Source organism: Pelophylax lessonae (genome assembly GCF_965119305.1).
Source record: "Pelophylax lessonae genome assembly, chromosome: 5".
NCBI lineage: Eukaryota > Metazoa > Chordata > Amphibia > Anura > Ranidae > Pelophylax > Pelophylax lessonae.
The window spans coordinates 538,777,915-538,794,445 of NC_138772.1; the positions used below are offsets into that span (position 1 = coordinate 538,777,915).

Below are 16,531 nucleotides of genomic sequence, written 5' to 3' on the forward strand. Positions count from 1 at the left end.
TCCCTGCCCCCCCCAGTGCTCTCCACCCCCTGCGCAATGCTTTCCGAACCCCCTCTTAATTCTCTCCAGCCCCCCCCCCCCCACCGTGCCCTTCAGCTCCTCCAGTGCTCTCTGCTTTGCCTGTGCTCTCTGGCCCCCCTAGTGCTCTTCTATCTTCTCCTCAGTCATTATCATGTCCTCAGTCTCTGACCAACTCCTGTATCATGTCTGTAGTCTCTGACCATCTACTGTATCATGTCTGCAGTCTCTGACCATCTCCTGTATCATGTCCTCAGTCTCTGACCATCTCCTGTATCATGTCTGCAGTCTCTGACCATCTCCTGTATCATGTCTGCAGTCTCTGACCATCTACTGTATCATGTCTGCAGTCTCTGACCATCTCCTGTATCATGTCTGCAGTCTCTGACCATCTCCTGTATCATGTCTGCAGTCTCTGACCATCTCCTGTATCATGTCTGCAGTCTCTGACCATCTCCTGTATCATGTCTGCAGTCTCTGACCATCTCCTGTATCATGTCCTCAGTCTCTGACCATCTCCTGTATCATGTCTGCAGTCTCTGACCATCTCTTGTATCATGTCTGCAGTCTCTGACCATCTCCTGTATCATGTTTGCAGTCTCTGAGCATCTTCTGTATCATGTCCTCAGTCTCTGACCATCTCCTGTATCATGTCCTCAGTTTCTGACCATCTCCTGTATCATGTCCTCAGTCTCTGACCATCTCCTGTATCATGTCTGCAGTCTCTGACCATCTCCTGTATCATGACTGCAGTCTCTGACCATTTCCTGTATCATGTCTGCAGTCTCTGAGCATCTTCTGTATCATGTCCTCAGTCTCTGACCATCTCCTGTATCATGTCCTCAGTCTCTGACCATCTCCTGTATCATGTCCTCAGTCTCTGACCATCTCCTGTATCATGTCCTCAGTCTCTGACCATATACTGTATCATGTCTGCAGTCTCAGACTGAGCATCTCCTGTATCATGTCTGCAGTCTCTGACCATCTCTTGTATCATGTCCGCAGTCTCTGACCATCTCCTGTATCATGTCTACAATCTCTGACCATCTCTTGTATCATGTCTGTAGTCTCTGACCATCTCCTGTATCATGTCCTCAGTCTATGACCATCTCCTGTATCATGACTGCAGTCTCTGAGCATCTCCTGTATCATGTCTGCAGTCTCTGACCATCTCCTGTATCATGTCTGCAGTCTCTGACCATCTCCTGTATCATGTCCTCAGTCTCTGACCATCTCCTGTATCATGTCTGCAGTCTCTGACCATCTCTTGTATCCTGTCTGCAGTCTCTGACCATCTCCTGTATCATGTCTGCAGTCTCTGAGCATCTTCTGTATCATGTCCTCAGTCTCTGACCATCTCCTGTATCATGTCCTCAGTTTCTGACCATCTCCTGTATCATGTCCTCAGTCTCTGACCATCTCCTGTATCATGTCCTCAGTCTCTGACCATCTCCTGTATCATGATTGCAGTCCCTGACCATCTCCTGTATCATGACTGCAGTCTCTGACCATTTCCTGTATCATGTCTGCAGTCTCTGACCATATACTGTATCATGTCTGCAGTCTCTGACCATATACTGTATCATGTCTGCAGTCTCAGACTGAGCATCTCCTGTATCATGTCTGCAGTCTCTGACCATCTCTTGTATCATGTCCGCAGTCTCTGACCATCTCCTGTATCATGTCTGCAATCTCTGACCATCTCTTGTATCATGTCTGTAGTCTCTTACCATCTCCTGTATCATGTCCTCAGTCTCTGACCATCTCCTGTATCATGTCCTCAGTCTCTGACCATCTACTGTATCATGTCTGCAGTCTCTGAGCATCTCCTGTATCATGTCTGCAGTCTCTGACCATCTCCTGTATCTAGTCTGTAGTCTCTGACCATCTCCTGTACCATGTCTGCAGTCTCTATCTATTTATGCTGAAGGTAGGACTGTGCAGGGGAGGCAGAGAGTGCAAAAGGAGGAACTGTGATTAGAGAGACGGGGGAGGGGGCAGACTGCAAGGGGCACTGTGATGGGGGGCTGTGAAATTTGTGCAATAAATATTCTTGAAAACATTACAAATTTTTGTGGGTGTTTTTACATTTTAAAGTTGGGGGGGTGCCAGATATAGGATCCGCCCCGGGTGCCAAATTCTCTAGGTACGCCACTGAGTACAGCACTTTCCCGAAATATCGGCAATATCGGTAACCTCAGGGGCCGATTCCGATATATCGGGGAAAGTGCATAACGGCCCCTGATATATTGGTGTTGCCGATTATCGGTCAATCCCGAATTCTAATCCTTACCATGACCAACACACCTCTATAAGCTTGTTGGATATCCTATTTAAAAACCATGGCCATTAATAAAGGGTTGCCTTCGAGTTGTGACTATAATGGCTCGTTTTTACTGAGCAGTACAGTTCGGTCCCGTACAGTCCAGTACAGTTCGGAACGGTACACCTTGATCAGGCTTGCGTTTCCACCGCCAACAGTACCTCAACTCAACAGTACCTCAAAAGTGTAGCTCCACCCTGTTGGTACAGTACTAATGTGCTTGGTACCCCAACGAAAGGGTCCCAAAATAGTGGTACGGTACGGTTCGGAATTAGGGTACCATTCACAACATTTGACAATGGAAACGGCAAAAATTGCGTACTGTACCGAACCAAACCGTACCGCTCATTGGAAACGAGGCATAAGAGCCTCCACTCTTCTGTGAAGGATTTCCACAAGATTTTCTAGTATGTCTGTGGGAACTTGTAGCCATTCAGCCAAAATAAAATTTGTAGAAGTCAGGTATTGAGATTGGATGCGAAGACTTTGTTTACTATCGGCATTCCAATTCTCCCCAAATGTGTTCAATACTTTACTCCAGAAAATAATTCTACTTGTGCCCCGGTTTGAGATATTTTGCCCACTTCATGTCCTAATGACCACACACAGGGCTGCTGTTATAAATCGCGGGGCCCCGTACAGACTACTTGGCAGGGCTCCCTCAAGAAAATATTAAAGATATATTTAGCTAAAATTACAACAAAATCACTATTATCAGACACAAATATAACATAACTCGCATAATTCCTGCTAAATCTAAAAAAAATAAAACAATGATAACTAAAAATGAAGATGAGATGAGAAAAATATACAGGTTGGGCAGTTGGAGCTCAGTGATCAGAGAGACAGAGAGAGAGAAACAAAGTTACAAATAAACTCCTGAGCAGAGATAACATTAGAGCCAGTGCTGGGAGGGGGGCCCACACAAGGGAGGGGGATTAGTGAGGGACGACTGTCTCTTTCTCAACAGATAAAAGCTGATAGCAGGGAGAAGGACAGATCAGATTCAGGTGCTGGAGGAAGATTTCCGTATTTGTTGTCCATCACTAATCCCCCTCTCTGTGTGGGCCCCCCTGTGTTCTAGGGCCCCCTACGAGAGGGCTGGTGGTCCCCCCCTATCAGCGGCCCTGACCACACAGCCAATGATGAAAAATCATTCAAATTGCTACAAGAACAGCAATAAAAGTCTGACAGGTTCCTATCCTCCCCCAGTTTGTCAAAAATTAAAATAGAAAAAAAAAAGATTTGGCTGGATTTGTGTTTTAATTTGAGTGCAGTGCTATCCATAGTCATGGAAAACTGAAAAGGCGTGTTGAGGAATTGTTGCTCCGGCACACAATAAATAAAATATAGAGCGAACATTTTGCCAACTTCGGCTGAAATAACATCTGAGCTCTTTCCAAAGGACCAATCGGCACGGCTCCGCACCTCTCCAGTAGCAATAGAAACCATTGAACAAGGTTGACATTGTAAGCCGATTGTGACTTTTCACAAAAGGGAACAATGGCGCCCAAATGCACACAGAAAACAGCATCACGTCAGATATAGTTTGCAAATGTGCTTTTTTATTATTCTATGAAGTGCACATTTACGGCAGGATTTCAGAAAAAGAAATAAAAGGGCTCAATGAGCGCTCAAATGGCTTTTCTCACCTTAACCCCTTTGAAGATGATGGGAACCTTAACAAAATGGCATTTACTTTTCCAAAGCCATGTGTTTGATAAAAAAACACACTTTTTTTTTTTTTAACCTTTGATACCCCATACTGATCTCCTCTAACCTTTTTGCAGCCACTTTCTGCCTACATGAATTCCAAGGATGTCTCTATGGTATTTCTCATGCCTGGATTCTAGATGGCGATAATAAAAGTAAATCATAGCGGCATATGATCATGTGTCTCCGTCCAGGTCTCTGTCGCAGTTGGGTCAGTACACATTGATTTGTTTTTGTAGAAATAATGTTCATATATTGTTGATAATTGTACACACACAATGTAGTGATAGAGGCATGATGAAATGTTGACATCTATATTTAATGTACCTCTGTATATATATTCTGTAGAAATATCGGTCTGCCTTGGTCTCTCTGGCCCTGAGGAAGCCCTGTTGCGAAACACGTCGGCTTGCTGGGGACCCTAGACCATGCTACATAGAGACCGTAACATCTTCTAGATTGTATGCTCTAATGAGCAGGGCCCTCTGATTCCTCCTGTATTGAATTGTACTGTAACTGTATTGTCTTCCCCACACTGTAAAGCGCTGCGCAAACTGTTGGCGCTATATAAATCCTGTTTAATAAATAATAATAATCTTTTGAGATACACTGTATCAGCATTCCCTACTACACATGCGATTTTATTTTATTTTTCACTCAATATGTGTCTATAGGACATATATTATATATGTATATATATATATATATATATATATATATATATATATATATATACACACACATATATATATATATATATATATATATATACAATAAAGAGAGTAATTTTATCATAATTGTGTGATATTTGTGATTTTCCTCTTCCCATTTGCCCATATAAAGCCCCATCTCTTTCATATGATCATACTTACCAATCTTATGGTCCCAGAAGCCAGGATACTGTTGGGTTGGCGTGCCCAAATACCACTTACTTTCTAAGTTGGTCCTGCCCAGACCATGCCTCTTAACCACTTTAGCCCCGGAGGATTTGGCTGCTCAATGACCAGGCCACTTTTTTCAACTTGGCACTGGGTGAATTTAACTGAAAATTGCATGGTCGTGCGACGCTGTACCCAAACAAAATTTACGTCCTTTTTTTCCCCACAAATAGAGCTTTCTTTTGTTGGTATTTGATAACCTGTGCGATTTTTATTTTTTGTGCTATACACAAAAAAATTCTGAAAAAAAATCAATATTTTTCACATTCCCAAAAAAAAATAAATAAATAAAAATCTACATTTTGTAACGTTTTAGGCCAATTAGTTTTCTGCTACATATTTTTGGTAAAAAAAATTGCAATAAGCGTATTTTGATTGGCTTGCGCAAAAGTCATCGTGTCTACTAACTACGGGAAAGATTTATATATTAAATATATATATATATTTTATATATATATATATTTTTTTTTTTTTAATTTTTATTTTTTTTTTTTCCTTATTTTACTAGTAATGGCAGCGATCTGCGATTTTTAGCGGGACTGCGACATTGCGGTGGACAGATCAGACCCCTGACTGACATTTTTGACACTTTTGGGGGGACCAGTGACATTACTACAGTAATCAGTGCTAAAAATTTGCACTGTTACTGTAATAATGACACTGGCAGGGAACGGGGTTAACATTGTGGGTGATAAAGGGGTTAAATGTGAGCCCAGGGGAGTAATTCTAACTGTGGGGGGGGGGGGGGGGCGTAGCTTGTGGAATGACCATAGAGACCTGTAATCCTATATAGAAGGATCACAGGGGCTCTATGGTCATTCCAGGGAGAAGAACGATCAGCTGTGTTTACAACAGCCGACCGTTCTTCTCTCTAAGCGGGGAACGATCGTGGGTGGCAGGTGGCAATCGGAGCCACTTGCCCATTGCATCAGCTTCCCTGCTGACGAGCGGGGGAAGGAGCACGCCCGCTGCCGGCGCATGCTCGCCGCCTAGCCTCTGTATAGTTACGGCGACTGGCGTAGGAGCGGCTGCCTGCCGCAGTACATCTGCGTTGGGCGGTCGTAAAGAGGTTAATATGCGGTGACCACCTATCATGCATACTTTATGGAGTGGTCCTGCCCAGACTACAACTTTATGGTATACCTGCTGTTGTGTCCTGGACCACGTCCAGGGATCACAGCATCAGTCTTGAGTTAATACAAATGCATATGAATTTAAGAAGGCAATTCGGGGTTGCAAGCAAACCTTCCTTCCATATTTATAGGGTCTGGGTTGGACCAACTGTCAAGGTCTTACCTTGCCTTCCTGTTGGCAGCCATCTTGGACATGTGCAGGCTGCTGTCTCTTATAAACTCTGTTTGCGTCATCACTTGTCTGCTGCCTGGGCGTCGCTCAGTGATGATGTTGCACACCTGACTATTCATATCACCTGATGGCTTTCAGACCTTGCCCTTGTGTTTGTGCTCCAAGGTGCATCACTGCTAGCAGTCCTCTGGTCTCTGTGGTTTCTCCGTGCATGACTTGGCTTGGCTTGGCTGATGACCTTTCAGGCTCTGGATTCCGCATCGGCAATGACCCGCATCACATGACGACCCGGCTTCGGCAGACTTCTGGACTCTATCTCGGCTTGGATGACTCCCTTTTCCTGGACTCGATCCCGGCTTGGATGACTACCTGTTCCTGGACTCGATCCCGGCTTGGATGACTACCTGTTCCTGGACTCGATCCCGGCTTGGACGACTACCTGTTCCTGGACTCGATCCCGGCTTGGATGACTACCTGTTCCTGGACTAGATCCTGGCTTGGATGACTACCTGTTCCTGGACTCTATCCTGGCTTGGATGACTACCTGTTCCTGGACTCTATCCCAGCTTGGATGACTACCTGTTCCTGGACTCGATCCCGGCTTGGACGACTACCTGTTCCTGGACTCGATCCCAGCTTGGACGACTACCTGTTCCTGGACTCTATCCTGGCTTGGATGACTACCTGTTCCTGGACTCTATCCTGGCTTGGATGTCTACCTGTTCCTGGACTCTATCCTGGCTTGGATGACTACCTGTTCCTGGACTCTATCTCGACTTGGATGACTACCCACTTCCGAACTTGAACCTAGCTGTTCTTGATTTTGCTCCTCTCTTTTTTCTCTTTTTGGTGGCCCAATGACATTACTACAATAATCAGTTCTAAAATTATGCACTGTTACTGTAATAATGACACTGGCAGGGAAGGGATTAACACCAGGGGGGATCAAAGGGTTAAATGTGTCCCTTGGGGGTGCTTTCTAACTGTGTGGGGGATGGGCTTGCTGTATGAACACAGAGACCTGTGTTCCTAAATAAGAGGAACACAGGATCCCTGTGTTCAATACTGACAGAACAACGGTCTGCCGTGTTTACAACAGCAGACCGCCGTTCTGTCTCCATGGGGAGCGATTGCAGGTGGCCGGTGGTAATCGCGGCCGCTGGACCCACAGATCAACTTCCCCTGTGGCGAATGGGTGTGCACGCACCTCCATTCGCGGTCCTGCGAAGCGACGTACAGTTACATCGTTTCCTGAGACAGACCCGACCTGCTGCAGTATATGTACTGCTGGCGGTCGGCAAGTGGTTAAAGACCTTGTAATGTACAGAGATCATCCAGAGGGGAATGTCTTTTTCTCAACAAAAATAGAGTTACGCTTTAAGTATGTCATAATGTGCTAGTATGCGATGAAAAACTGCCTGGGGCCCACATTTGATTTTTTAATTAAGAAGTTTACTACAGCTTTAATATTAATTACATTTGATGTATTAATGACTACAGAGCTGCATTAATTAATATATTTTGGATATCTCCTGGATTTCCAGTAACCAGTTACAGACCGCCCGCCGCAGGCAGCCCCTGCTGCGCAAACCGACGTAGGGGTACGTCGGTCACTCGCCTGGTGCTGGGGAGCGAGCGCATGCTGCCAGCGGCGCGCTCCTGCCCCCACTAGGCAGCGGGGACTCCGATGCACGGGGGGCCCGTGGCCGCGATTGCCGCCATCACCCGCGATCGTTCCCCACTGAGAGAGAAGGACGGGCAGCTGTTAAAGTATGAAGTGGCTTAACAACCACTTTAACCGCTTCTGGACCGCCCGTCAAAGTTATACTGCGGCAGGGCGGCCCCCCTGTGCGAACCGACGTAGGTCGCGCGCCTACAGCTAGGGGGCGAGCATGCGCCGCCCGCAGCACGCTCCTGCCCCCACTTATCTGCAGGGACTCCGATGCACGGGGCAGGTGGCTCCCATTGCGGCCTGACACCCGCGATCGTTCACCGCTGAGAGAGAAGGACGGTCGGCTGTTGTAAATAAAGAGACCGTTCTTCTCTCTGGAATGATCACAGAGCGCCTGTGATCCTTCTATATAGGATCACAGGTCTCTATGGTCATTTCACAAGCCCCTCCCCCCCACAGTTAGTAAACACTCCGCTAGGCTTACATTTAACCCCTTTATCACCCACTAGGTTAACCCCTTCCCTGCCAGTATCATTATTACAGTAACAGTGCATATTTTTAGCACTGATTACTGTAGTAATGTCACTGGTCCCCCCAAAAGTGTCAAAAATGTCAGTTAGGGGTTTGATCCGTCCGCCACAAGGTCGAAGTCCCGCTAAAAATCGCAGATCGCCACCATTACTAGTAAAAAAATAAATAATTAAAATTACATAAATCTTTCCCCTAGTTTGTAGATGCAATAACTTTTGCGCAAACCAATCAAAATACGCCTATTGCGATTTTATTTTTTACCAAAAATATGTAGCAGAAAACAAAATGGCCTAGAAGGATGAAAAAAATTGATATTTAAATTTTTTTTTGGGAATGTTGTATAGCAGAATGTGAAAAATATTGTTTTTTTTTTTGTTTTTTTTTCAAAAAGTAAAAATCGCACAGGTGATCAAATACCGCCAAAAGAAAGCTCTGTTTGTGGGGAAAAAAGGACATTAATTTTATTCATGTGCAGCTTCGCATGTCCGCGCAATTGTCAGTTAAAATAACGCAGTGCCGAATCACAAAAAAAATAAATAAATAAATAAATAAAAATTATATAAATCCCTAGTTTATAGACATGATAACAAACCAATCAAAATACGCTTATTGCAATTTTTTTTTTTTTTACCAAAAACATGTAGCAGAATACAAATTGGCCTAAAGGGATGAAAAAATTTGATATTTAATTTTTTTTTTTTCTGGGAATGTTATATAGCAGAAAGTGAACATTGTTTTTTTTTTTTTTTTCAGAATTTTCACATTATTTTGTTTATAGCGCAAAAAATTAAAATCGCACAGGTGATTGAAAAAGAAAAAAGAAAGCTCTATTTGTGGGGAAAAAAAGATACATCAATTTTATTTGGGTACAGCGTCGCACGACCGCGCAATTTTCCATTAACGCAGTGCAGAATCGCAAATAATGGCCTGGTCATTAACCACTTGCCGACCGGTCACGTTGACTGTACTGCGGCAAAGTGGCTCGTTCCCGTCCAACGACGTACGTCGCTGGACTCCTACCCTTGTGGGCGGCGCACGTGCGCCGGAGGCTCGCTCCCGCTGTATTCAGTCACAGCGGGAGTCGGGCCAGGGGAGGAGCGGCGGCGATCGTCGGGGAATCGAGTCTGGAGTTGTGTAAACAGAGCGGGCGGATCTCCTAAGTGACAGGCAGGGTCAGATTGTAGGGTTCAGCATAGCTGAACCTGCGATCTGTCCCTGTGTCACTCCGTCACCTCCCCCCACACACGTCAGTAAGCACCAGGCATACATTAACCCCTCCCTCTCCAATAAAATTAACCCCTTCCCTGCCAGTGTCATTTTTACAGTAACAGTGCATATTTATAGCACTGATTACGGCAGTAATGTCACTGGTACCCCCAAAAGTGTCAAAAATGTCAGTCAAGGGTCCGATCTGTCCGCCGCAATGTCGCAGTCCCGCAAAAGAAAATGCAGATCGCCGCCATTACTCGTTAAAAAGTAAAACACCAAAAATGACAGAAATCTTTCCCTTAGTTAGTAAACGCAATAACTTTTGCGCAAACCAATCAAAATACGCTTATTGTGATTTTTTTTTTACCAAACATAGGTAGCAGAAAACAAATTGGCCAAAAATTAAAAAACAATTTGATTTTTAAATTTTTTTTGAGGGGGAATTTCATACAAAAAAATGTGAAAAATACTGTTATTTTTTCAAAATTTACGCTCTTTTTTTGTTTATAGCGCAAAAAGTAAAAATCGCACAGGTGATCAAATACCACCAAAAGAAAGCTCTGTTTGTAGGAAAAAAAGGACGTAAATTTCGTTTGGGTACGGCGTCACACGACCGCGTAATTGTCCGTTAAAGTCGCACAGTGCCGAATCGCAACAAGTGGCCCAGACGTAAGACAGCAAAATCCTCCGGTGGTAAAGTGGTTAAGGGGGCAAATCCTTCCGGTCCAGAACTGGTTAATATTAATTACATTTTATGCATTAATGAACACAGAGCTGCATTAATTAATTTATTTTAGATATCTGCTGGATTTCATTATTACATGAATAAAACGCTAAAGCGTTAAAAAAAAAAAAGAAAAAAAAAAAGCCCCATCAACAATATCAATGGAACACATCAGTGTTCTTAAGAATAACAAGTTCAAAGCAGAACAAAAAAACAAAAAAAAACAATATCAAATACAATAAAAGTTTATCCTCATTTGTCCCCTGGGGCTCCCAAAGCACCTCCTCAACCACGTAAACAATTGTAACACGCGGCAGAAAAGTATAATAAGGGAAGGCGCACAAAACGCTTCTCACCGTATCGCTCCATCGCAGAGGGCGAAGCCCAAGCGATTCATACAAAGGATCAATAGAGGATGTCGGATGCGGGGCCGCAGCTGGAGTCAGCCCCGCTGTAGATGATTATTATGGAGGAAATAAAGAACGATCTATTAACAAAGGCACTCTAGAAGTACATCGAAGGGGAGTTAACGCCTTTATTCCTTTTTCATCGCTTTGTTGGTTCCCCTTTTTCATCTCCAGAACCATGGGGGTAGTAAAGGAGAACTCCAGGCCATGCCTGGTACTCAATAATAACTACACAAAGGGTTTTTTTTTTGGAAGCAGCGTTCACCTGGGACAAAAAAAAGCTCATGTGAGCAAAAAAAAGAAAACCTTCATTGAAATATATTCTCCAATGACCAACAAAAGATATCAATGCACTTTGGGGGGCACCAAATGCCTTTGAAAACCAGGTTATTACCTTGAAAATGTAGTGATGACATCATCGCTCTGATGGCCATAGCCTATGCCAGTGATGGCAAACCTTGGCACCCCAGATGTTTTGCAACTACATTTCCCATGATGCTCAACTACACAGCAGAGTGCATGAGCATCATGGGAAACGTAGTTCCAAAACCTCTGGGGTGCCAAGGTTCGCCATCACTGGCCTATGTAGAGAGCAGAGTTGTGGGTTTTGGATCAGCAGGAGACAGGAGGGGGCGGATACAAGACCAGTCACCCTGCACAAAGAGAAAGGGCAGCAGTGTCCGGCATGGGCGTCCACATGGGGGGGGCAAGGGAGACAAGTGCCCCCCCTAGAATCTCAACTTCCCCCTTTTTTTTTTTTTTATTTCAATCATTTTTATTGAAATTTTTAAATTGGATCAGTAACAAGAAACGCGGTATAAATGAGTACAGAGGATCATGGTTAGAAAAATACATCGCACAAATGTGGGAGGATTGACCGCACTCTGGTAGAAATATTTCTTGCAATCAAAATTGTTTCCTTTATTGTTCCAATAAAATCAAGTGACAGACAGTGTACAGGCAGACAAGGTTGACGCGTTTCATGACATTGCCAGTCGCTTACCCATAACCACACAGTAAGTGACTGGCAATGTCGTGAAACGCGTCAACCTTGTCTGCCTGTACACTGTCTGTCACTTGATTTTATTGGAACAATAAATGAAACAATTTTGATTTCAAGAAAAATTTCAACCAGAGTGCGGTAAATCCTCTCACATTTTTGCAAGATTCCGGATTACGGCTCCGACCTGCACCTGGTTATCAGACATACACCTGAGGGGCTACACTTTCCTGCTTAGAAAAATACATCATCATACCGTAAAGTTGCATCAACTTCCCCCTTAACCACTTCTGGACCGGAAGGATTTGCCGCCTTCATGACCAGGCCATTTTTTTGTGATTCGCCACTGCGTTATTTTAACGGACAATTGCGCGGTCGTGCGACGCTGTACCCAAATAAAATTGATTTCTTTTTTTTTTTTCCCACAAACAGAGCTTTCTTTTGGTGGTATTTAATCACCTGTGCAGTTTTTATTTTTTGTTCTATAAACAAAAAAAGAGCGACAATCCTGAAAAAAAAAAAAAAACAATATCTTTCATATTCTACTATATAACATCCCCCCCCAAAAAAAAAAAAAATTAAAAAATAAAGTTTTTTTTAACATTTTAGGCCAAATTGTTTTCTGCTACATATTTTTGGTAAAGTGCATTTTGATTGGTTTGTGCAAAAGTTATTGCGTCTAGAGTTATGTCATTTTTATTGTTTTTTTTTTTACTAGTAATGGCGGCGATTTGCGATTTTTTTGCCCAACTGTGACATTGCAGCGGACAGATCGGACCCCAAACTGACTTTTTTGACACTTTTGGGGGTACCAGTGACATTACTACAGTAATCAGTGCTAAAAATATGCACTCCTACTGTAATAATGACACTGGCAGAGAAGGGGTTAACACAGTAAGTGATCAAGGGGTTAGATGTGTACCTAGGGGGGGTTTTTCTAACTGTATGGGGGAGGGGGCTTGTGAAATGATCACTGAGACCTGTGATCCTACATAGAAGAATCACAGGAGCTCTGTGATCATTCCAGAGAGAAGAATGGTCAGATGTGTTTACAACGGCTGACCGTTCTTCTGTCTCAGAGGGGAGCAATCGCGGGTGTCAGGCGGCAATCGGAGCATCAGAGTCCCTGCTGACGAGTGGGGGCAGGAGCGTGCGGCCGACGGCACGCGCTCGCCCCCTAGCTGCAGGCACGCGAATGACATATAGCTACGTCAGTTTGCGCAGGAGGGCCGCCCTGCCGCAGTATAACTGCGGCGGGCGGTCCGGAAGCGGTTAAAGTGGTTGTTAAGCCACTTTATACTATCCTGTCTGTTTAATAATCCTGTGTGCCCCTGTGTCTGTGTTTTAAAAAAATAAGCCGTTCTTTACCAGTTTTCAGAGCGCCTATCGCCGCTCACGTGACTCGCCAGCTCTCACCTCTCACTGTCTGACAGTTGCCTGCAGCAGGCGGGGCTGAAGATTCCCCACTGACGTCAATCAGAGGGAGAGGAGGAGGGGATGTCGAGAGGAGGAGAGAGGCGGCGGGCCACGTGAGCGGCGATCAGCGCTCTGAAAACTGGTAAAGAGCGGCTTATTTTTCCCCTTTAAAAATAAATATTCGCGAGTCGCGCCTTGCGCGGTGACTGACATCGGCAGCCACTGTCCTCAGCCCCAGGCCTTTGTGCTATCATTCCAGGAGATGGGGAATTGAGGAGATTTGTGGCCCCGTGCCACGTGACGTCACCGCACATACTGACGTCACGTGCATAGATGCGCCACCTGTACGAACCCAAAACAGAGAAGGTCGGCTTTGCTTTTGCATCAGGTTTCTCAAACCTTTGAAAGCCTGCGCTTTATGTGATAATGACTAAGCCCCTCTTCCTCATGACATTGTTGAAAAGGGGCGGAGCATGGCTGACCTTAAAATGATGCCCCCCCCCCCCCCCCCGGAAAAAGTTCTGTGGACACCCATGGTGTCCGGTATTTATTACTAGGTAAAACTAGAATACAGATAAGCAATTCTGTTGTTTTTTTTTTTTTTCTATGTCAATGGGGCAAAGGGCCGGGACAAGGGGTGGGCAGAAGTGTAGGCTGCCCTGGGCGCAGCGTGTATTGTAGGGATGGGGGGCGCCGCAAGTTCCTTCTACTATAAGCTGACAGGAGTAGTGACAGCGGCATCACTACTTCTTTCAGCCCAGCGCTGGAAGCAGCAAAGAGAGAAGGAGAGAAGCCAGGAGGTGGCCCAGGTGCCCTGGGCACAGGATTACCTTGTCCTGGCACTGATTGGATAAGGGGAACCTCTGGCCTGGTGGATAAGGGGTAGTCTGCGGGAAGGGGGGGGGGGCATTTTGGAATCTGGGAGTGCTTTTTAGAATAAGAGGGCCCCCCCCCCCCAGATATCCTGCCTTCCCCACAAGGAGTAAGGGGTACCCCTTGTAACCTATTCACCAAAAATAATATAAAAAATCATTAATGTGATGATTAGGGGGAAGGAATCATGAAAGGCAAAAAAATAAGCAAAATATTTTTTCAACTTTAAAATGATAAATTTCTATTTCTGCAGTTAAATTTAAGCCAATCACAGGATTTGGAACTTGTTGGCATTGAAATATTACAACTTCATTGCTGGCTTGTACTGCATGGGTACAGAATGACTCTTGTCAAAAGGACAATGAAACCATTATGGGCAGTCTTATGGGGTCATGGGGTAATGGTGCTGTCAGTATATATTTGGGCAGCTGTCTCTATAATAGGTAATTGTTGGCATCCCTTCCAAAGTTTTCCCTGAAAGGTCCAATGCCAACCTAGCGCTATCTTTGGGACCATCCTCTGATCCCAGTCAGTATTATACCCTCTATTTCTGAAGATAGATGACTATATGCGGCCTGGCTGCAGCCCAAATACATTGCTGCAACATATTGCTATGTGAGCCCTGAATCCCAGCGTAAGCCGATATTTTAGGCTTTATGGGATATGTATATATGTATATATATATAATCTCACATAAGTGAGTACACCCCTCACATTTTTGTAAATATTTTCTTATACCTTTTCATGTAACAACACTGAAGAAATGACACTTTGCTACAATGTAAAGTAGTGAGTGTACAGCTTGTATAACAGTGTAAATTTGCTGTCCCCTCAAAATAACTCAACACACAGCCATTAATGTCTAAACCGCTGGCAACAAAAGTGAGTACACCCCTAAGTGAAAATGTCCAAATTGGGCCCAAAGTGTCAATATTTTGTGTGGCCACCATTATTTTCCAGCACTGCCTTAACCCTCTTGGGCATTTTTTGTGGTACAGCTGAAGGAAGGAGGAAAATCCATATTAACGGCCATAAGTTTGGAATGGGTTGTTCAGCAAGCTCTTATTTATGTTCACTTTAGGGGTACTGTTAATGCTAAAGCATGTAGGCATGTATTACAATTGTATACATCCAGCCTTGTGGTAACATTTTGGGGAAGATCCCGGTATGTTCTACCATGAATAAACCCCTGTGTGCAAAGCCAGCTCCATAAAGATATAATTTGATGAGTTTGGTGTGGAGGAACTCAGGTGGTATGCACAGGACCCCAACCTCAATCCTACTGAACAACTTTCAAATGAATTGGAACGCCGACTACAAACCAGGTCTTTTCATGCAATACCAGTACCTGACCTCACAAATGGGCACAAAAACCCTACAGACACCCCAACATTTTGGGGAAAGCCTTCCTAGAAGAATGTAGGTTGTTATAGCTGCAAGGAAGGAGGAAAATCCATATTAATGGCCATAAGTTTGGAAGGGGTTGTTCAGCAAGCTCTTATTCGTGTTCCCTTTAGGGGCACTGATTTGGGGAAGATCCCGGTATGTTCTACCATGACTAAAACTCTGTGTGCAAAGCCAGCTCCATAAAGATATAATTTGATGAGTGTAGTGTGGAGGAACTCAAGTGATATGCACAGGACCCCAACCTCAATCCTACTGAACAACTTTCAAATGAATTGGAACGCTGCCTACAAACCAGGTCTTCTCATCCAATATCAGTACCTGACCTCACAAATGGCCACAAAAACCCTACAGACACCCCAATATTTTGGGGAAAGCCTTCCTAGAAGAATGTAGGTTGTTATAGCTGCAAGGAAGGAGGAAAATCCATATTAACGGCCATAGGTTTGGAATGGGTTGTTCAGCAAGCTCTTATTCGTGTTCACTTTAGGGGTACTGTTAATGCTAAAGCATGTAGGCATGTATTACAATTGTGTACATCCAGCCTTGTGGTAACATTTTGGGGAAGATCCTGGTATGTTCTACCATGACTAAACCTCTGTGTGCAAAGCCAGCTCCATAAAGATATAATTTGATGAGTTTGGTGTGGAGGAACTCAAGTGGTATGCACAGGACCCCAACCTCAATCCTACTAAACAACTTTCAAATGAATTGGAACGCCTTCTACAAACCAGGTCTTCTCATCCAATATCAGTACCTGACCTCACAAATGGGCACAAAAACCCTACAGACACCCCAACATTTTGGGGAAAGCCTTCCTAGAAGAATGTAGGTTGTTATAGCTGCAAGGAAGGAGGAAAATCCATATTAACGGCCATAAGTTTGGAAGGGGTTGTTCAGCAAGCTGTTATTCGTGTTCACTTTAGGGGCACTGATTTGGGGAAGATCCCGGTATGTTCTACCATGACTAAACCTCTGTGTTCAAAGCCAGCTCCATA

The 16,531-nt window shown here is 44.4% G+C and overlaps 1 protein-coding gene across 1 annotated transcript in view; it reads right to left on the bottom strand.

Annotated features, from left to right (window-relative positions):
- COL22A1 (collagen type XXII alpha 1 chain) overlaps positions 1 to 16,531 on the bottom strand; it is a 624,908-nt gene that overhangs the window by 523,373 nt on the left and 85,004 nt on the right. The gene's annotated exons all lie outside the window — the stretch shown is intronic.